General features: G+C 32.9%; 1 long non-coding RNA gene across 1 annotated transcript in view; it reads left to right on the forward strand.

Moving 5' to 3' along the window:
- Positions 1-210: 210 nt before the first annotated feature.
- LOC148761233 (uncharacterized) overlaps positions 211-23,727 on the forward strand; it is an 80,065-nt gene continuing 56,548 nt past the window's right edge. The window contains exon 1 of the long non-coding RNA XR_016027870.1: positions 211-284. This is a non-coding gene — a long non-coding RNA (uncharacterized LOC148761233). The remainder of the gene's footprint in view (positions 285-23,727) is intronic.

Raw genomic sequence — 23,727 nt, forward strand, 5'->3', positions numbered from 1 at the left:
AGGAGAAATGAATTAATTTGGAGGTGATTTGGACACAATCGCCGATTAATCGGGTGATCGGTCGAATTTAATCGATACCGTGATTAAGCGGTAATCGGGTATATTTGTGCATTTACATATCAAGCATTAGTAGTTTAAATTAATTTATATCAATTTAGGGACAATATAGTAAATTCCTCAACTTTGTTATTTGTCAAGGTGGTGAGACATCCGAAAAAGGCAAAGGAATTGCGCCTGAGGACTATTAGTCAGAGTTCATCCGAAATCCGGATTTTTCGATACCTGTGAGTGGACTGCCTATCAAAATTGTTTTGGGAATATGACTATTTTAAACAAAGTGTTTGAATGATTTTATGAAATTTTTCATGAAAATGAATGCCTTGGGAACAAGCTTTTGAGAAAAGGTTTACGTTATGAAATGTGGTTATTATGGATTTCTATGTGGCTGCATTATGTTGATATACATATATGCTTGAATATAATGTTGTGTAATTATGTTGACTCGGCTATGTGCGAGTAGGGAGTGTGCATAAGCCGAGGATGACCCGGTTATGTGCGAGTAGGGAGTGCGCATAATCCGGTGATGACCCAGCCATGTGCGAGTAGGGAGTGCGCATGAGCTGGTGATGATGATGATGATGAGCTGGTGATGATGATGATGGGTTGATGAGATGATGATGATGGGTATATACGTATATATATATATATACATATGTAAATGTGTGTGATATAGCAAATTGATGGACAATGATTTATGGTTGTAATGTACGTAAAATTTGACACATTATACTTTGAGAATTTTCATGAATGTTAGGTTGATTTTATTAGTTTAGCAGGATGGCTATTGTTGAGTGAGGAAAAATGTTTCTCTTGTTGCTTTGTTTTCACTGCATCGAAATTCATGCTCGCTGTAGCGAAAAACTCTGGGGTTTGGAGGGGTTTTAAATAGGAATGAACTAAATTGCATTGTTTGAAACAAGTGCATCATGATTTTAAATTTTTCCTAATTGTTGCTTGTTCCCTTCCTTGTTCACTCACTGGGTTTATACTCACCATTTTCAAATTCATGTTTTCAGATCACGAGGTAACCGATAATTAGGACGAGGTGTCCTTGTAGATCTGTGTACATCTTCTGGTAGGTGTCTCGGCATTCGGTAGCTGTATATCCATCCGAGTCACTCCGCTGGAGGTCGAGTATTATTTTGTTATGTATAGATGAACTTAAATGTAAATTTTAAAAGAGTAATGCCAGTACGAGTTGGCAATGTGTATCACTATTTTGACTCAAAGTCATGAAATACGACTTAGTGATAATAAATAGAATCATAAGTAAAATAAATAATAGGCTTGCTTGGGTTTAGTGGATTACGTCCATTGGACCCATGCGCCGGTCATGACCCGGAATTTGGGTCGTGACAATAAAAGAAGTTTTCTTCTCAATGAATGGCTTTCGCTTCAAGATTCTCGAGGTAAACGTTCAATTATAATCTGTTTTAACTAAAAATTTAAAAAAACGCAACTTAAAATCAATTATGAGATTATATAACCATTTAAAGGGAGAAAACAAAGTTTTTGAAGGCATAAGTGACTATAAAAGAAGTTTTCTTCTCAATGAATGGCTTTCGCTTCAAGATTCTCGAGGTAAACATTCAATTATAATCTGTTTTAACCAAAAATGTAAAAAAAACGCAACTTAAAATCAATTATGAGATTATATAACCATTTAAAGGGAGAAACAAAACTTTTGAAGGCATAAGTGACTATAAAAGAAGTTTTCTTCTCAATGAATGGCTTTCGCTTCAAGATTCTCGAGGTAAACATTCAATTATAATCTGTTTTAACCAAAAATGTAAAAAAAACTCAACTTAAAATCAATTATGAGATTATATAACCATTTAAAGGGAGAAACAAAGCTTTTGAAGGCATAAGTGACTATAAAAGAAGTTTTCTTCTCAATGAATGGATTTTGCATCACGTTTCTCAAGGTAAACATTCAATTATAATATGTTTTAACCAAAAATATAAAAAAAACTCAACTTAAAATCAATTATGAGATTATATAACCATTTAAAGGGAGAAACAAAGCTTTTGAAGGCATAAGTGACTAGAAAAGAAGTTTTCTTCTCAATGAATGGTTTTTGCATCACGTTTCTCGAGGTAAACGTTCAATTATAATCTGTTTTAACTAAAAATTTTAAAAAACGCAACTTAAAATCAATTATGAGATTATATAACCATTTAAAGGGAGAAAACAAAGTTTTTGAAGGCATAAGTGACTATAAAAGAAGTTTTCTTCTCAATGAATGGCTTTCGCTTCAAGATTCTCGAGGTAAACATTCAATTATAATCTGTTTTAACCAAAAATGTAAAAAAAACTCAACTTAAAATCAATTATGAGATTATATAACCATTTAAAGGGAGAAACAAAGCTTTTGAAGGCATAAGTGACTATAAAAGAAGTTTTCTTCTCAATGAATGGCTTTCGCTTCAAGATTCTCGAGGTAAACATTCAATTCTAATCTGTTTAAACCAAAAATGTAAAAAAAACTCAACTTAAAATCAATTATGAGATTATATAACCATTTAAAGGGAGAAACAAAGCTTTTGAAGGCATAAGTGACTATAAAAGAAGTTTTCTTCTCAATGAATGGCTTTCGCTTCAAGATTCTCGAGGTAAACATTCAATTATAATCTGTTTTAACCAAAAATGTAAAAAAAACTCAACTTAAAATCAATTATGAGATTATATAACCATTTAAAGGGAGAAACAAAGCTTTTGAAGGCATAAGTGACTATAAAAGAAGTTTTCTTCTCAATGAATGGTTTTTGCATCACGTTTCTCAAGGTAAACATTCAATTATAATCTATTTTAATAAAAAATGTAAAAACAATTCAACTTAAAATCAATTATGAGATTATATAACCATTTAAAGGGAGAAACAAAGCTTTTGAAGGCATAAGTGACTATAAAAGAAGTTTTCTTCTTAATGAATGGATTTTGCATCACGTTTCTCAAGGTAAACATTCAATTATAATCTGTTTTAACCAAAAATGTAAAAAAAACACAACTTAAAATTAATTATGAGATTATATAACCATTTAAAGGGAGAAATAAAGCTTTTGAAGGCATAAGTGACTATAAAAGAAGTTTTCTTCTCAATGAATGGTTTTTGCATCATGTTTCTCGAGGTAAACATTCAATTATAATCTGCTTTAACCAAAAATGTAAAAAAATTCAACTTAAAATGAATTATGAGATTATATAACCATTTAAAGCGAGAAACAAAGCTTTTGAAGGCATAAGTGACTAGAAAAGAAGTTTTCTTCTCAATGAATGGTTTTTGCATCACGTTTCTCTAGGTAAACGTTCAATTATAATCTGTTTTAACTAAAAATTTTAAAAAACGCAACTTAAAATCAATTATGAGATTATATAACCATTTAAAGGGAGAAAACAATGTTTTTGAAGGCATAAGTGACTATAAAAGAAGTTTTCTTCTCAATGAATGGCTTTCGCTTCAAGATTCTCGAGGTAAACATTTAACTATAATCTTTTGTAACCAAAAATGTAAAAAAAACGTAACTTAAAATCAATTATGAGATTATATAACCATTTAAAGGGAGAAAACAAACTTTTTAAAGGCATAAGTGACTATAAAAGAAGTTTTCTTCTCAATGAATGGCTTTCGCTTCAAGATTCTCGAGGTAAACGTTCAATTACAATCTGTTTTAACTAAAAATTTAAAAAAACGCAACTTAAAATCAATTATGAGATTATATAACCATTTAAAGGGAGAAAACAAAGTTTTTAAAGGCATAAGTGACTATAAAAGAAGTTTTCTTCTCAATGAATGGCTTTCGCTTCAACATTCTTGAGGTAAACATTCAATTATAATCTGTTTTAACCAAAAATGTAAAAAAAACGAAACTTAAAATCAATTATGAGATTATATAACCATTTAAAGGGAGAAACAAAGCTTTTGAAGGCATAAGTGACTATAAAAGAAGTTTTCTTCTCAATGAATGGCTTTCGCTTCAAGATTCTCGAGGTAAACATTCAATTATAATCTGTTTTAACCAAAAATGTAAAAAAAACTTAACTTAAAATCAATTATGAGATTATATAACCATTTAAAGGGAGAAACAAAGCTTTTGAAGGCATAAGTGACTATAAAAGAAGTTTTCTTCTCAATGAATGGATTTTGCATCACGTTTCTCAAGGTAAACATTCAATTATAATATGTTTTAACCAAAAATGTAAAAACAACTCAACTTAAAATCAATTATGAGATTATATAACCATTTAAAGGGAGAAACAAAGCTTTTGAAGGCATAAGTGACTATAAAAGAAGTTTTCTTCCCAATGAATGGATTTTGCATCACGTTTCCCGAGGTAAACATTCAATTATAATCTGCTTTAACCAAAAATGTAAAAAAATTCAACTTAAAATCAATTATGAGATTATATAACCATTTAAAGCGAGAAACAAAGCTTTTGAAGGCATAAGTGACTATAAAAGAAGTTTTCTTCTCAATGAATGGTTTTTGCTTCACGTTTCTCGAGGTAAACATTCAATTATAATCTGTTTTAACCAAAAATTAAAAAAAACTCAACTTAAAATCAATTATGAGATTATATAACCATTTAAAGGGAGAAACAAAGCTTTTGAAGGCATAAGTGACTATAAAAGAAGTTTTCTTCTCAATGAATGGTTTTTGCTTCACGTTTCTTGAGGTAAACATTCAATTATAATCTGTTTTAACCAAAAATATAAAAAAAACGTAACTTAAAATCAATTATGAGATTATATAACCATTTAAAGGGAGAAACAAAGCTTTTGAAGGCATAAGTGACTATAAAAGAAGTTTTCTTCTCAATGAATGACTTTCGCTTCAAGAGTCTCGAGGTAAACATTCAATTATAATCTGTTTTAACCAAAAATGTAAAAAAAACTCAACTTAAAATCAATTATGAGATTATAGAACCATTTAAAGGGAGAAACAAAGCTTTTGAAGGCATAAGTGACTATAAAAGAAGTTTTCTTCTCAATGAATGGCTTTCGCTTCAAGATTCTCGAGGTAAACATTCAATTATAATCTGTTTTAACCAAAAATGTAAAAAAAACTCAACTTAAAATCAATTATGAGATTATATAATCATTTAAAGAGAGAAACAAAGCTTTTGAAGGCATAAGTGACTATAAAAGAAGTTTTCTTCTCAATAAATGGCTTTCGCTTCAAGATTCTCGAGGTAAACATTCAATTATAATCTGTTTGAACCAAAAATGTAAAAAAAACGCTACTTAAAATCAATTATGAGATTATATAACCATTTAAAGGGAGAAACGAAGCTTTTGAAGGCATAAATGACTATAAAAGAAGTTTTCTTCTCAATGAATGGCTTTCGCTTCAAGATTCTCGGGGTAAACATTCAATTATAATCTGTTTTAACTAAAAATTTAAAAAAACGCAACTTAAAATCAATTATGAGATTATATAACCATTTAAAGGGAGAAAATAAAGTTTTTGAAGGCATAAGTGACTATAAAAGAAGTTTTCTTCTCAATGAATGGCTTTCGCTTCAAGATTCTCGAGGTAAACATTCAATTATAATCTGTTTTAACCAAAAATGTAAAAAAAAGGCAACTTAAAATCAATTATGAGTTTATATAACCATTTAAAGGGAGAAACAAAGCTTTTGAAGGCATAAGTGACTATAAAAGAAGTTTTCTTCTCAATGAATGGCTTTCGCTTCAAGATTCTCGGGGTAAACATTCAATTATAATCTGTTTTAACTAAAAATTTTAAAAAACGCTACTTAAAATCAATTATGAGATTATATAACCATTTAAAGGGAGAAACGAAGCTTTTGAAGGCATAAGTGACTATAAAAGAGGTTTTCTTCTCAATGAATGGCTTTCGCTTCAAGATTCTCGGGGTAAACACTCAATTATAATCTGTTTTAACTAAAAATTGAAAAAAACGCAACTTAAAATCAATTATGAGATTATATAACCATTTAAAGGGAGAAAACAAAGTTTTTGAAGGCATAAGTGACTATAAAAGAAGTTTTCTTCTCAATGAATGGCTTTCGCTTCAAGATTCTCGAGGTAAACATTCAATTATAATCTGTTTTAACCAAAAATGTAAAAAAAAGGCAACTTAAAATCAATTATGAGATTATATAACCATTTAAAGGGAGAAACAAAGCTTTTGAAGGCATAAGTGACTATAAAAGAAGTTTTCTTCTCAATGAATGGCTTTCACTTCAAGATTCTCGAGGTAAACATTCAATTATAATCTGTTTTAACCAAAAATGTAAAAAAAACTTAACTTAAAATCAATTATGAGATTATATAACCATTTAAAGGGAGAAACGAAGCTTTTGAAGGCATAAGTGACTATAAAAGAAGTTTTCTTCTCAATGAATGGCTTTCGCTTCAAGATTCTCGAGGTAAACATTCAATTATAATCTGTTTTAACTAAAAATTTAAAAAAACTCAACTTAAAATCAATTATGAGATTATATAACCATTTAAAGGGAGAAAACAAAGTTTTTGAAGGCATAAGTGACTATAAAAGAAGTTTTCTTCTTAATGAATGGCTTTCGCTTCAAGATTCTCGAGGTAAACATTCAATTATAATCTGTTTTAACCAAAAATGTAAAAAAAAGGCAACTTAAAATCAATTATGAGATTATATAACCATTTAAAGGGAGAAACAAAGCTTTTGAAGGCATAAGTGACTATAAAAGAAGTTTTCTTCTCAATGAATGGCTTTCGCTTCAAGATTCTCGAGGTAAACATTCAATTATAATCTGTTTTAACCAAAAATGTAAAAAACACGCTACTTAAAATCAATTATGAGATTATATAACCATTTAAAGCGAGAAACAAAGCTTTTGAAGGCATAAGTGACTATAAAAGTAGTTTTCTTCTCAATGAATGGCTTTCGCTTCAAGATTCTCGAGGTAAACATTCAATTATAATCTGTTTTAACCAAAAATGTAAAAAAAACTCAACTTAAAATCAATTATGAGATTATATAACCATTTAAAGGGAGAAATAAAGCTTTTGAAGGCATAAGTGACTATAAATGAAGTTTCCTTCTCAATGAATGGCTTTCGCTTCAAGATTCTCGAGGTAAACATTCAATTATAATCTGTTTTAACCAAAAATGTAAAAAAAAACGCTACTTAAAATCAATTATGAGATTATGTAACCATTTAAAGGGAGAAACGAAGCTTTTGAAGGCATAAGTGACTATAAAAGAAGTTTTCTTCTCAATGAATGGCTTTCGCTTCAAGATTCTCGAGGTAAACATTCAATTATAATCTGTTTTAACCAAAAATGTAAAAAAAACGCAACTTAAAATCAATTATGAGATTATATAACCATTTAAAGGGAGAAACAAAGCTTTTGAAGGCATAAGTGACTATAAAAGAAGTTTTCTTCTCAATGAATGGATTTTGCATCACGTTTCTCAAGGTAAACATTCAATTATAATATGTTTTAACCAAAAATGTAAAAACAACTCAACTTAAAATCAATTATGAGATTATATAACCATTTAAAGGGAGAAACAAAGCTTTTGAAGGCATAAGTGACTATAAAAGAAGTTTTCTTCCCAATGAATGGATTTTGCATCACGTTTCCCGAGGTAAACATTCAATTATAATCTGCTTTAACCAAAAATGTAAAAAAATTCAACTTAAAATCAATTATGAGATTATATAACCATTTAAAGCGAGAAACAAAGCTTTTGAAGGCATAAGTGACTATAAAAGAAGTTTTCTTCTCAATGAATGGTTTTTGCTTCACGTTTCTCGAGGTAAACATTCAATTATAATCTGTTTTAACCAAAAATTAAAAAAAACTCAACTTAAAATCAATTATGAGATTATATAACCATTTAAAGGGAGAAACAAAGCTTTTGAAGGCATAAGTGACTATAAAAGAAGTTTTCTTCTCAATGAATGGTTTTTGCTTCACGTTTCTCAAGGTAAACATTCAATTATAATCTGTTTTAACCAAAAATGTAAAAAAAACGTAACTTAAAATCAATTATGAGATTATATAACCATTTAAAGGGAGAAACAAAGCTTTTGAAGGCATAAGTGACTATAAAAGAAGTTTTCTTCTCAATGAATGGATTTTGCATCACGTTTCTCAAGGTAAACATTCAATTATAATATGTTTTAACCAAAAATGTAAAAACAACTCAACTTAAAATCAATTATGAGATTATATAACCATTTAAAGGGAGAAACAAAGCTTTTGAAGGCATAAGTGACTATAAAAGAAGTTTTCTTCCCAATGAATGGATTTTGCATCACGTTTCCCGAGGTAAACATTCAATTATAATCTGCTTTAACCAAAAATGTAAAAAAATTCAACTTAAAATCAATTATGAGATTATATAACCATTTAAAGCGAAAAACAAAGCTTTTGAAGGCATAAGTGACTATAAAAGAAGTTTTCTTCTCAATGAATGGTTTTTGCTTCACGTTTCTCGAGGTAAACATTCAATTATAATCTGTTTTAACCAAAAATTAAAAAAAACTCAACTTAAAATCAATTATGAGATTATATAACCATTTAAAGGGAGAAACAAAGCTTTTGAAGGCATAAGTGACTATAAAAGAAGTTTTCTTCTCAATGAATGGTTTTTGCTTCACGTTTCTCAAGGTAAACATTCAATTATAATCTGTTTTAACCAAAAATGTAAAAAAAACTCAACTTAAAATCAATTATGAGATTATAGAACCATTTAAAGGGAGAAACAAAGCTTTTGAAGGCATAAGTGACTATAAAAGAAGTTTTCTTCTCAATGAATGACTTTCGCTTCAAGATTCTCGAGGTAAACATTCAATTATAATCTGTTTGAACCAAAAATGTAAAAAAAACTCAACTTAAAATCAATTATGAGATTATATAACCATTTAAAGGGAGAAACAAAGCTTTTGAAGGCATAAGTGACTATAAAAGAAGTTTTCTTCTCAATGAATGGCTTTCGCTTCAAGATTCTCGAGGTAAACATTCAATTATAATCTGTTTTAACCAAAAATGTAAAAAAAACTCAACTTAAAATCAATTATAAGATTATATAACCATTTAAAGGGAGAAACAAAGCTTTTGAAGGCATAAGTGACTATAAAAGAAGTTTTCTTCTCAATGAATGGCTTTCGCTTCAAGATTCTCGAGGTAAACATTCAATTATAATCTGTTTTAACCAAAAATATAAAAAAAACTCAACTTAAAATCAATTATGAGATTATATAACCATTTAAAGGGAGAAACAAAGTTTTTGAAGGCATAAGTGACTATAAAAGAAGTTTTCTTCTCAATGAATGGTTTTTGCATTACGTTTCTCGAGGTAAACATTCAATTATAATCTGTTTTAACCAAAAATGTAAAAAAAATGCAACTTAAAATCAATTATGAGATTATATAACCATTTAAAGGGAGAAACAAAGCTTTTGAAGGCATAAGTGACTAGAAAAGAAGTTTTCTTCTCAATGAATGGCTTACGCTTCAAGATTCTCGAGGTAAACATTCAATTATAATCTGTTTTAACCAAAAATGTAAAAAAAAACGCTACTTAAAATCAATTATGAGATTATGTAACCATTTAAAGGGAGAAACGAAGCTTTTGAAGGCATAAGTGACTATAAAAGAAGTTTTCTTCTCAATGAATGGCTTTCGCTTCAAGATTCTCGAGGTAAACATTCAATTATAATCTGTTTTAACCAAAAATGTAAAAAAAACGCAACTTAAAATCAATTATGAGATTATATAACCATTTAAAGGGAGAAACAAAGCTTTTGAAGGCATAAGTGACTATAAAAGAAGTTTTCTTCTCAATGAATGGATTTTGCATCATGTTTCTCAAGGTAAACATTCAATTATAATATGTTTTAACCAAAAATGTAAAAACAACTCAACTTAAAATCAATTATGAGATTATATAACCATTTAAAGGGAGAAACAAAGCTTTTGAAGGCATAAGTGACTATAAAAGAAGTTTTCTTCCCAATGAATGGATTTTGCATCACGTTTCCCGAGGTAAACATTCAATTATAATCTGCTTTAACCAAAAATGTAAAAAAATTCAACTTAAAATCAATTATGAGATTATATAACCATTTAAAGCGAGAAACAAAGCTTTTGAAGGCATAAGTGACTATAAAAGAAGTTTTCTTCTCAATGAATGGTTTTTGCTTCACGTTTCTCGAGGTAAACATTCAATTATAATCTGTTTTAACCAAAAATTAAAAAAAACTCAACTTAAAATCAATTATGAGATTATATAACCATTTAAAGGGAGAAACAAAGCTTTTGAAGGCATAAGTGACTATAAAAGAAGTTTTCTTCTCAATGAATGGTTTTTGCTTCACGTTTCTCGAGGTAAACATTCAATTATAATCTGTTTTAACCAAAAATGTAAAAAAAACGTAACTTAAAATCAATTATGAGATTATATAACCATTTAAAGGGAGAAACAAAGCTTTTGAAGGCATAAGTGACTATAAAAGAAGTTTTCTTCTCAATGAATGACTTTCGCTTCAAGAGTCTCGAGGTAAACATTCAATTATAATCTGTTTTAACCAAAAATGTAAAAAAAACTCAACTTAAAATCAATTATGAGATTATAGAACCATTTAAAGGGAGAAACAAAGCTTTTGAAGGCATAAGTGACTATAAAAGAAGTTTTCTTCTCAATGAATGACTTTCGCTTCAAGATTCTCGAGGTAAACATTCAATTATAATCTGTTTGAACCAAAAATGTAAAAAAAACTCAACTTAAAATCAATTATGAGATTATATAACCATTTAAAGGGAGAAACAAAGCTTTTGAAGGCATAAGTGACTATAAAAGAAGTTTTCTTCTCAATGAATGGCTTTCGCTTCAAGATTCTCGAGGTAAACATTCAATTATAATCTGTTTTAACCAAAAATGTAAAAAAAACTCAACTTAAAATCAATTATAAGATTATATAACCATTTAAAGGGAGAAACAAAGCTTTTGAAGGCATAAGTGACTATAAAAGAAGTTTTCTTCTCAATGAATGGCTTTCGCTTCAAGATTCTCGAGGTAAACATTCAATTATAATCTGTTTTAACCAAAAATATAAAAAAAACTCAACTTAAAATCAATTATGAGATTATATAACCATTTAAAGGGAGAAACAAAGTTTTTGAAGGCATAAGTGACTATAAAAGAAGTTTTCTTCTCAATGAATGGTTTTTGCATTACGTTTCTCGAGGTAAACATTCAATTATAATCTGTTTTAACCAAAAATGTAAAAAAAATGCAACTTAAAATCAATTATGAGATTATATAACCATTTAAAGGGAGAAACAAAGCTTTTGAAGGCATAAGTGACTAGAAAAGAAGTTTTCTTCTCAATGAATGGCTTACGCTTCAAGATTCTCGAGGTAAACATTCAATTATAATCTGTTTTAACCAAAAATGTAAAAAAAAACGCTACTTAAAATCAATTATGAGATTATGTAACCATTTAAAGGGAGAAACGAAGCTTTTGAAGGCATAAGTGACTATAAAAGAAGTTTTCTTCTCAATGAATGGCTTTCGCTTCAAGATTCTCGAGGTAAACATTCAATTATAATCTGTTTTAACCAAAAATGTAAAAAAAACGCAACTTAAAATCAATTATGAGATTATATAACCATTTAAAGGGAGAAACAAAGCTTTTGAAGGCATAAGTGACTATAAAAGAAGTTTTCTTCTCAATGAATGGATTTTGCATCACGTTTCTCAAGGTAAACATTCAATTATAATATGTTTTAACCAAAAATGTAAAAACAACTCAACTTAAAATCAATTATGAGATTATATAACCATTTAAAGGGAGAAACAAAGCTTTTGAAGGCATAAGTGACTATAAAAGAAGTTTTCTTCCCAATGAATGGATTTTGCATCACGTTTCCCGAGGTAAACATTCAATTATAATCTGCTTTAACCAAAAATGTAAAAAAATTCAACTTAAAATCAATTATGAGATTATATAACCATTTAAAGCGAGAAACAAAGCTTTTGAAGGCATAAGTGACTATAAAAGAAGTTTTCTTCTCAATGAATGGTTTTTGCTTCACGTTTCTCGAGGTAAACATTCAATTATAATCTGTTTTAACCAAAAATTAAAAAAAACTCAACTTAAAATCAATTATGAGATTATATAACCATTTAAAGGGAGAAACAAAGCTTTTGAAGGCATAAGTGACTATAAAAGAAGTTTTCTTCTCAATGAATGGTTTTTGCTTCACGTTTCTCGAGGTAAACATTCAATTATAATCTGTTTTAACCAAAAATGTAAAAAAAACGTAACTTAAAATCAATTATGAGATTATATAACCATTTAAAGGGAGAAACAAAGCTTTTGAAGGCATAAGTGACTATAAAAGAAGTTTTCTTCTCAATGAATGACTTTCGCTTCAAGAGTCTCGAGGTAAACATTCAATTATAATCTGTTTTAACCAAAAATGTAAAAAAAACTCAACTTAAAATCAATTATGAGATTATAGAACCATTTAAAGGGAGAAACAAAGCTTTTGAAGGCATAAGTGACTATAAAAGAAGTTTTCTTCTCAATGAATGGCTTTCGCTTCAAGATTCTCGAGGTAAACATTCAATTATAATCTGTTTTAACCAAAAATGTAAAAAAAACTCAACTTAAAATCAATTATGAGATTATATAATCATTTAAAGAGAGAAACAAAGCTTTTGAAGGCATAAGTGACTATAAAAGAAGTTTTCTTCTCAATAAATGGCTTTCGCTTCAAGATTCTCGAGGTAAACATTCAATTATAATCTGTTTGAACCAAAAATGTAAAAAAAACGCTACTTAAAATCAATTATGAGATTATATAACCATTTAAAGGGAGAAACGAAGCTTTTGAAGGCATAAATGACTATAAAAGAAGTTTTCTTCTCAATGAATGGCTTTCGCTTCAAGATTCTCGGGGTAAACATTCAATTATAATCTGTTTTAACTAAAAATTTAAAAAAACGCAACTTAAAATCAATTATGAGATTATATAACCATTTAAAGGGAGAAAATAAAGTTTTTGAAGGCATAAGTGACTATAAAAGAAGTTTTCTTCTCAATGAATGGCTTTCGCTTCAAGATTCTCGAGGTAAACATTCAATTATAATCTGTTTTAACCAAAAATGTAAAAAAAAGGCAACTTAAAATCAATTATGAGTTTATATAACCATTTAAAGGGAGAAACAAAGCTTTTGAAGGCATAAGTGACTATAAAAGAAGTTTTCTTCTCAATGAATGGCTTTCGCTTCAAGATTCTCGAGGTAAACATTCAATTATAATCTGTTTTAACCAAAAATGTAAAAAAAACTTAACTTAAAATCAATTATGAGATTATATAACCATTTAAAGGGAGAAACAAAGCTTTTGAAGGCATAAGTGACTATAAAAGAAGTTTTCTTCTCAATGAATGGATTTTGCATCACGTTTCTCAAGGTAAACATTCAATTATAATATGTTTTAACCAAAAATGTAAAAACAACTCAACTTAAAATCAATTATGAGATTATATAACCATTTAAAGGGAGAAACAAAGCTTTTGAAGGCATAAGTGACTATAAAAGAAGTTTTCTTCCCAATGAATGGATTTTGCATCACGTTTCCCGAGGTAAACATTCAATTATAATCTGCTTTAACCAAAAATGTAAAAAAATTCAACTTAAAATCAATTATGAGATTATATAACCATTTAAAGCGAGAAACAAAGCTTTTGAAGGCATAAGTGACTATAAAAGAAGTTTTCTTCTCAATGAATGGTTTTTGCTTCACGTTTCTCGAGGTAAACATTCAATTATAATCTGTTTTAACCAAAAATTAAAAAAAACTCAACTTAAAATCAATTATGAGATTATATAAACATTTAAAGGGAGAAACAAAGCTTTTGAAGGCATAAGTGACTATAAAAGAAGTTTTCTTCTCAATGAATGGTTTTTGCTTCACGTTTCTCTAGGTAAACATTCAATTATAATCTGTTTTAACCAAGAATGCAAAAAAAACGTAACTTAAAATCAATTATGAGATTATATAACCATTTAAAGGGAGAAACAAAGCTTTTGAAGGCATAAGTGACTATAAAAGAAGTTTTCTTCTCAATGAATGACTTTCGCTTCAAGAGTCTCGAGGTAAACATTCAATTATAATCTGTTTTAACCAAAAATGTAAAAAAAACTCAACTTAAAATCAATTATGAGATTATAGAACCATTTAAAGGGAGAAACAAAGCTTTTGAAGGCATAAGTGACTATAAAAGAAGTTTTCTTCTCAATGAATGGCTTTCGCTTCAAGATTCTCGAGGTAAACATTCAATTATAATCTGTTTTAACCAAAAATGTAAAAAAAACTCAACTTAAAATCAATTATGAGATTATATAATCATTTAAAGAGAGAAACAAAGCTTTTGAAGGCATAAGTGACTATAAAAGAAGTTTTCTTCTCAATAAATGGCTTTCGCTTCAAGATTCTCCAGGTAAACATTCAATTATAATCTGTTTGAACCAAAAATGTAAAAAAAACGCTACTTAAAATCAATTATGAGATTATATAACCATTTAAAGGGAGAAACGAAGCTTTTGAAGGCATAAATGACTATAAAAGAAGTTTTCTTCTCAATGAATGGCTTTCGCTTCAAGATTCTCGGGGTAAACATTCAATTATAATCTGTTTTAACTAAAAATTTAAAAAAACGCAACTTAAAATCAATTATGAGATTATATAACCATTTAAAGGGAGAAAATAAAGTTTTTGAAGGCATAAGTGACTATAAAAGAAGTTTTCTTCTCAATGAATGGCTTTCGCTTCAAGATTCTCGAGGTAAACATTCAATTATAATCTGTTTTAACCAAAAATGTAAAAAAAAGGCAACTTAAAATCAATTATGAGTTTATATAACCATTTAAAGGGAGAAACAAAGCTTTTGAAGGCATAAGTGACTATAAAAGAAGTTTTCTTCTCAATGAATGGCTTTCGCTTCAAGATTCTCGGGGTAAACATTCAATTATAATCTGTTTTAACTAAAAATTTTAAAAAACGCAACTTAAAATCAATTATGAGATTATATAACCATTTAAAGGGAGAAACGAAGCTTTTGAAGGCATAAGTGACTATAAAAGAGGTTTTCTTCTCAATGAATGGCTTTCGCTTCAAGATTCTCGGGGTAAACACTCAATTATAATCTGTTTTAACTAAAAATTTAAAAAAACGCAACTTAAAATCAATTATGAGATTATATAACCATTTAAAGGGAGAAAACAAAGTTTTTGAAGGCATAAGTGACTATAAAAGAAGTTTTCTTCTCAATGAATGGCTTTCGCTTCAAGATTCTCGAGGTAAACATTCAATTATAATCTGTTTTAACCAAAAATGTAAAAAAAAGGCAACTTAAAATCAATTATGAGATTATATAACCATTTAAAGGGAGAAACAAAGCTTTTGAAGGCATAAGTGACTATAAAAGAAGTTTTCTTCTCAATGAATGGCTTTCACTTCAAGATTCTCGAGGTAAACATTCAATTATAGTCTGTTTTAACCAAAAATGTAAAAAAAACGCTACTTAAAATCAATTATGAGATTATATAACCATTTAAAGGGAGAAACGAAGCTTTTGAAGGCATAAGTGACAATAAAAGAAGTTTTCTTCTCAATGAATGGCTTTCGCTTCAAGATTCTCGAGGTAAACATTCAATTATAATCTGTTTTAACTAAAAATTTAAAAAAACTCAACTTAAAATCAATTATGAGATTATATAACCATTTAAAGGGAGAAAACAAAGTTTTTGAAGGCATAAGTGACTATAAAAGAAGTTTTTGTCACGACCCAAATTCCGGGTCATGACCGGCGCATGGGTCCAATGGACGTAATCCACTAAACCCAAGCAAGCCTATTATTTATTTTACTTATGATTCTATTTATTATCACTAAGTCGTATTTCATGACTTTGAGTCAAAATAGTGATACACATTGCCAACTCGTACTGGCATTACTCTTTTAAAATTTACATTTAAGTTCATCTATACATAACAAAATAATACTCGACCTCCAGCGGAGTGACTCAGATGGATATACAGCTACCGAATGCCGAGACACCTACCAGAAGATGTACACAGATCTACAAGGACACCTCGTCCTAATTATCGGCTACCTCGTGATCTGAAAACATGAATTTGAAAATGGTGAGTATAAACCCAGTGAGTGAACAAGGAAGGGAACAAGCAACAATTAGGAAAAATTTAAAATCATGATGCACTTGTTTCAAACAATGCAATTTAGTTCATTCCTATTTAAAACCCCTCCAAACCCCAGAGTTTTTTTTCGCTACAGCGAGCATGAATTTCGATGCAGTGAAAACAAGGCAACAAGATAAACATTTTTCCTCACTCAACAAAAGCCATCCTACTAAACTAATAAAATCAACCTAACATTCATGAAAATTCTCAAAGTATAATGTGTCAAATTTTACGTACATTACAACCATAAATCATTGTCCATCAATTTGCTATATCACACACATTTACATATGTATATATATATACGTATATACCCATCATCATCATCTCACCAACCCATCATCATCATCACCAGCTCATGCGCACTCCCTACTCGCACATGGCTGGGTCATCACCGGATTATGCGCACTCCCTACTCGCACATAACCGGGTCATCCTCGGCTTATGCACACTCCCTACTCGCACATAGCCGAGTCAACATAATTACACAACATTATATTCAAGCACATATGTATATCAACATAATGCAGCCACATAGAAATCCATAATAACCACATTTCATAACATAAACCTTTTCTCAAAAGCTTGTTCCCAAGGCATTCATTTTCATGAAAAATTGCATAAAATCATTCAAACACTTTGTTCAAAACAGTCATATTCCCAAAACAATTTTGATAGGCAGTCCACTCACAGGTGTCGAAAATTCGGATTCCGGGTGAACTCTGACTAATAGTCCTCAAGCGTAATTCCTTTGCCTTTTCCGGACGTCTCACCACCTTGACAAATAACCAAGTCGAGGAATTTACTATATTGTCCCTAAATTGATATAAATTAATTTAAACTACTAATGCTTGATATGTAAATGCACAAATATACCCGATTACCGCTTAATACGGTATCGATTAAATTCGACCGATCACCCGATTAATCGACGATTGTGTCCAAATCACCTCTAAATTAATTCATTTCTCCTCTAATACCTTAATTTACCACATACATTTAAATAAAGCCAAATTCAGCATTAGAACCCTCACAATTCCTTATAGAAAAAAAATTTGGTCATTTGGTGTACTAGCATCGAATTTTTTCTACATAACTGTTTCACCTTACTTCATCATTTTCCATGCCATTTTCCTTGAAATAAAAACAATCCCCCATTGATATTCAGCCCTCATGGTTCAGCCAACAAGGAACCCTAGAGAAATTAAATATTTCTTTAGTGTTTTTGTTCATAACCATGCTTAACTATCTCTAAACACTAACATAGTCTAAAATCAAATTATTCCAACAACAATTCCTCTTCCATACCCATTTTTCAGAATTGAATTCATCATGATAACTCAATATTCAACCATGGAAATCAAGAACAAAAGCATGGGTAAGCTAGGTATCAAGGAGAATTAAAGAAATTTTAACTTACCTAGCTTGTTTCCTTGATTTCTTCACTTTTTCTTTGAATTTCCACCTAGGTTTTCTTGTTTTTCCTTTTGTTCTTCCTTTTTTCTGGTTGCTGGATGTCTAGGCCGAATATGGTGAGGGAATTGGGGATTTAATGGGCTGATTTCTATAGAAAATAATAAAATAATCAAGCATGCCATGTGTCACATGCTTATTGGCCAAAATTTTAACTTTTTGACTTTTTCTTCTTAATTTTCCACCACAAATATTCTGGTATTTATCCAATCCTACCACAATTAAAATCCCTTGGTCTTGACAAGTGCTGGGCCGAAAATTTTACTGATTTGCCCCCGAGACAAAAAAATTACGATTTTGCCCTTATACTCCGAAATGTACCGGAATCTCATTATTTCTACTTTTCAACCTAAAATAACACTACTATTGATCAATATTAACCAAATGGGGCAAAAATTGTTTAAAAAAATTTTCGTTTAGTCCACTAGTGGCAAAATTACCATTTTGCCCTTCTACTCTATAAATACCGGGAATCACAATTTTTCACTACTAAACATCATTTTATACTCCAATAATCATAATTATATTTCATATAATTATTCTTGGTCAAATGTGATCAAATCTTGGCTAAAAATCTCCATTTAATCATCAAATGGTAAAATGACCGTTTTGTCCCTAATTGGTCAATTTTCTGATGGACTCCAAACTGGACCTTGAACTCCAAATCACTATTCTAAACCATTCTGTTGGTTTTAAAATTTTCAAATTCCTCTTAGAATTTCTATTTGAACTAGTTCAAGGCTCGATTTAACTTAGTTGTACCACTCGATACAATACCGTCTTTTAATCGAGCTTGACAGGGTCTCACATTCTCCCCCACTAATAAAAATTCGGTCCCCGAATTTAAATTCAATGTAGAGTGGCTTACCTTTACATATCGAAGAGGTGTGGATGCTTTGTCCGCATCTCATCCTCAGCTTCCCACGTTACCTCCTCGCTAGTGTGATTCCGCCACAACACTTTCACTGAGGCTACATCCTTTGAACGGAGCTTTTTAACTTGCCTATCAAGGATAGCTACCGGTTGTTCCTCATAGGTTAGATCATCTTGCAACTGAATTGTTTCATACCGTATTACATGTGATGGATCTGGGTTGTACCTCCTAAGCATGGACACATGAAACACGGGATGAATATTAGAGAGGTCTGGTGGTAATGCCAAACGATAAGCCACCGCTCCAACCTTTTCTAAGATCTCGAATGGCCCTATATACCGAGGACTTAACTTCCCTTTCTTGCCAAACCTCATTACCCCTTTAGTTGGCGAAACTTTCAAAAATACATGATCTCCTACTTGGAACTCCAAGTCTCTCCGTCGGTTATCAGCATATGATTTCTGTCTACTTTGTGCTGTTAACATCTTCTGACGGATCATGTGTATTTTCTCGGTTGCATCCTGCACCAATTCAGGCCCCAAAAGTTTCCTTTCTCCCACCTCTAGCCATCCAATGGGTGACCTACATCTTCGTCCATATAAGGCCTCAAATGGTGCCATTTGGATGCTAGTTTGGAAACTGTTGTTGTAGGCAAATTCCACTAAGGGTAGATATTGTTCCCACCTGACACCAAGGTCTATCACACAAGCCCTCAACATATCCTCCAATGTCTGTATGGTCCGTTCAGATTGTCCATCAGTCTGAGGGTGGAAAGCTGTGCTGAAATCCAACTTAGTGCCCAATGCTTCTTGCAACTTTCCCCAAAACCTACTAGTAAACTGAGCTCCTCTGTCAGATACTATAGAAATGGGAATACCATGTAGTCGCACTATCTCATCCACATAAACTCGAGCATATTGGGCAGCCCCATAAGTAGTCTTAACCGGAAGAAAATGAGCTGACTTTGTTAACCGGTCCACTACTATCCAAATTGAATCATATCCCCCACTGGTTCGAGGCAAACCCGTTACAAAGTCCATAGCAATATGTTCCCACTTCCACTCGGGTACTGGTAATGGCTGTAGTAGCCCTGCAGGCTTTTGATGCTCGGCCTTAACCTGCTGACAAACCAGGCACTTGGAGACAAACTCAGCTACATCTCTCTTAAGTCCTTCCCACCAATACACCTCTTTCAAATCTTGATACATTTTTGTAGCCCCTGGATGTACCACATAAGCTGCCATGTGAGCTTCCTCTAATATTTCTCTCCTCAACCCGTCACCATCAGGCACATAAAGTCTGGTTCCATACCTCAACACTCCATCTGTGCCTTTAGTAAACATTTTTCCTTTCCTACCCTGAGGATCCTCTAAGGCCTTAATCACAAACTCATCTTTACTTTGTGCTTCTTTAATCCTGTCCATTAAAATAGGCCTCACTCTAAAGTGTGCTAGCAAAGCATTTGTCTCCGCAACTTCCAAACGCACACCTATGTCTCCCAAGCTATGGATCTCTCTAACCAAAGATCTCCTACCAATGGAAATATGTGCCAAGCTTCCCATTGATTTTCGACTCAAGGCATCCGCCACTACATTGGCCTTACCGGGATGATAAAGAATAGTACAATCATAATCCTTTAGCAACTCCATCCATCTACGTTGCCGTAAGTTAAGATCCCTCTGCTGAAATATATACTTCAGACTTTTGTGGTCCGTGTATATCTCGCAAGTCTCACCATACAAGTAATGTCTCCAAATCTTTAAGGCAAACACGATTGCTGCCATTTCCAAATCGTGTATGGGGTAATTCTGCTCATGCCTTTTAAGTTGCCTAGATGCATACGCAATCACCTTCCCATGTTGCATCAATACACATCCTAAACCAACCCCCGATGCATCACAAAACACCGTGTAACCCCCTGTGCCTTGCGGCAGGCTTAACACTGGAGCTGTGGTGAGACATGCCTTAAGCTTCTCAAAACTATTCTCACAAGCATCAGACCACTCAAATTTTGTATCTTTACGTGTCAGCTTAGTCAAAGGGGCAACTATTTTGGAGAAGTCTTTCACAAAGCGACGATAATAGCCAGCTAAACCCACAAAGCTTCTAATCTCCGTAACTGATGTTGGCCTTGGCCATTTTTCCACTGCTTCAATTTTCTTTGTATCAACTCGTATCCCCTCCTTAGATACCACATGCCCCAAGAATGCAACACTTTCGAGCCAAAACTCACACTTGGAGAACTTAGCATACAATCGATGTTCTCTCAAAATTTGGAGCACTATCTTAAGATGCTGCTCATGCTCCTCTCGACTCTTTGAATATATCAAAATATCATCAATAAACACCACTACAAACTTATCCAAATAAGGTTTGAACACTCGGTTCATCAAATCCATAAAGGCTGCAGGAGCATTCGTGAGCCCAAATGACATCACTAAGAACTCATAGTGCCCATATCTTGTTCGAAATGCGGTCTTGGGTATATCTTCGTTCCGGATTCTCAACTGATGGTACCCAGATCGCAGATCTATCTTAGAAAAACATTGTGCTCCTTGTAGTTGATCAAATAAATCATCTATCCTTGGGAGAGGATATTTATTCTTCACCGTCACTTTATTAAGCTGTCGATAATCAATGCACAGCCTAAGTGACCCATCTTTCTTCTTCACAAATAACACTGGTGCTCCCCATGGGGATACACTAGGTCGTATGAAACCTTTATCCAACAAATCCTCCAACTGATCCTTAAGCTCTTTAAGCTCTGCAGGTGCCATTCTATATGGGGGTATGGATATAGGTCTAGTGTCGGGAATCAAATCTATGCAAAACTCAACCTCCCGTTCAGGAGGCAAACCTGGTAGCTCTTCAGGAAATACATCCACGAACTCCTTCACCACCGACACTTGAGTTACATCTCCAATCTTTGCCTGACTATCCTTTACAACAGCCAAGTAACCTATACAACCCTGTCGTAATAATCTTCTGGCAGATATGACCGATATCAAATTGGTTGGAGCATTACTCCTATCCCCCTGAATACTAAATGATGGTTCACCGGGGAAATCAAATCTAACCAATTTATGATAGCAGTCCACACTAGCATGACAGGGTGATAACCAATTCATCCCCAAGATTACATCAAAGTCTAAGGTGTCTAGCACCACTAGATTCACCGAAGTGTCTTTGTCCTTGACTCGCACTACACATGACTCATATTCCCACTCGGCCACAAATATCTCCTTTAAAGGAGTAGACACCACTAATTGTTCCTCTCTCCTAACACGACCTCTACCCAACCGAGATGCAAAACATGGAGAGATAAAAGAATGGGTAGCACCAGGATCAAATAGTACTCGAGCATTCATATTACAAACGGAGAGAATACCTGAGACCACGGCATTGGATGTTTGAGCCTCCTGCTGTGTTAAAGCAAACACCCTCGCTTGGCCTCTACCAATAGAACTTTGATGTCCGGACCCAGATGGTCTGCCTTGAGAGGAAGTACCCGCACCTCTACCTTTCGATCCACTAACCTCCCGGCCAGATGAGACAGCAACTGACGGAGCAGATGAAGCTGGCTGAGTGGAACCACGAGCAGAATCTGGTGATTGATGTGCCATCGGACAATCCCTCCTAATATGCCCAGGTTGACCGCACCCGTAACAAGTTTTTGTAGTAAGGAAGCACCGTCCACTATGTCGTCTCCCACAAGTATCACAAGAGCGAATGACTTGACTACTCTGTCTAGAATCTTGCTGCCTCCTAGAACTAAAGGTTCTCTGTCCCACCCTAATATTAGCACCAGGTGCGTCACTCCCCTGCTGCGGTAACCGTGAGTCCCTCTGTGGACCCTGACGGCTAGAAGATGAACCACCACTGCTGAAATCTCTACGGCCCTGATAACCCTCTGTCTTGCCCCTTTTTGCTCTATCTCTCGCAGCCCTACTCTCATTGGTCCTCATCTCGATGCGTTGAGCACGATCCACTGCTGCAGAATAGGTAGTGAAATCTCGGGATGCCACAGCCCTAAATAATGGCTCCACTAACCCATCCACAAACCTCTGAATCTTCATCTCCTCAGTAGAAACGAGATAGGGCGCATAACGAGCTAGCTGCGTGAACTTGATGTCATACTCAGACACCGTCATGCTTGAAGTCTGTACCAAAGTCTCAAACTCTCTAGCTCTGGCATTACGCACACTGAGTGGTAAGAATCGATCTAAGAAGGCTACACTGAACTCACTCCAGGCCAACGGTGTTGCATTAGTCGGTCTGCCTCTACATAAAGAGCTATACCATTCCTGCGCCACATCCTCTAATTGGAAGGCGGCTAGCTCAACTGACCGAACACTAGAACATCCCAAGGCTTTACAAATTTTTTCCATCTTATCCAAGAAAACCTGGGGTTTCTCCGATGCATCAGACCCTGTAAATGTTGGAGGCTTAAGCTTGAGAAAGTCAGGAAGAGAAATATCTAGATGTCCCCTTTCCTCCTCATGATGTTGGTGATCGGCCTGTCCTTGGGAGCTAGGGGATTCTTGTACTGTAGGTCTCCCCTCTACTACCCTTTGTATATCTTCCATGCGGGTCGCCATCATCTCTACAACCCGGTTAACTCCCTGTAGGCCTGCCGCCAAATCCTCAATAGTAATACCCCTAGCTGGGTGTCTATCTACATCACCTGAGGACTGTCCCTCTTCTTGCCTACTCACAGGCGTATCCAACCCCACCGGCCTAGTGACCCTGCCACGTCTACCTCGGCCTCTCTGGGTGGATGCCCGTGGTCTATCTGCCATCTCAATGGGAACATCTTGCTCCCTTGCCCGTCTTGAGGCGGCTCGTGTCTTAGGCGGCATTCTTACCTAGACAAAAGCAAACGCCTGTTATTAAACACATATTATAATCATACTTAAAGCAACAGGTGGTTTCTAAGATAGGGAATCTATGCGGTCATTTGGTTGTAAAATGTGCCGCGGTTCACACTTTACAACTGAAGTTCCCACATAAAGACCCGACTCTCCGCTGGACTAACAAAAAGGAAGTTCTAGGACCTAGACAAACCTAGGGCTCTGATACCAATACTGTCACG

Source organism: Theobroma cacao, chromosome 8 (genome assembly GCF_053813885.1).
Source record: "Theobroma cacao isolate CCN51 chromosome 8, ASM5381388v1, whole genome shotgun sequence".
NCBI lineage: Eukaryota > Viridiplantae > Streptophyta > Magnoliopsida > Malvales > Malvaceae > Theobroma > Theobroma cacao.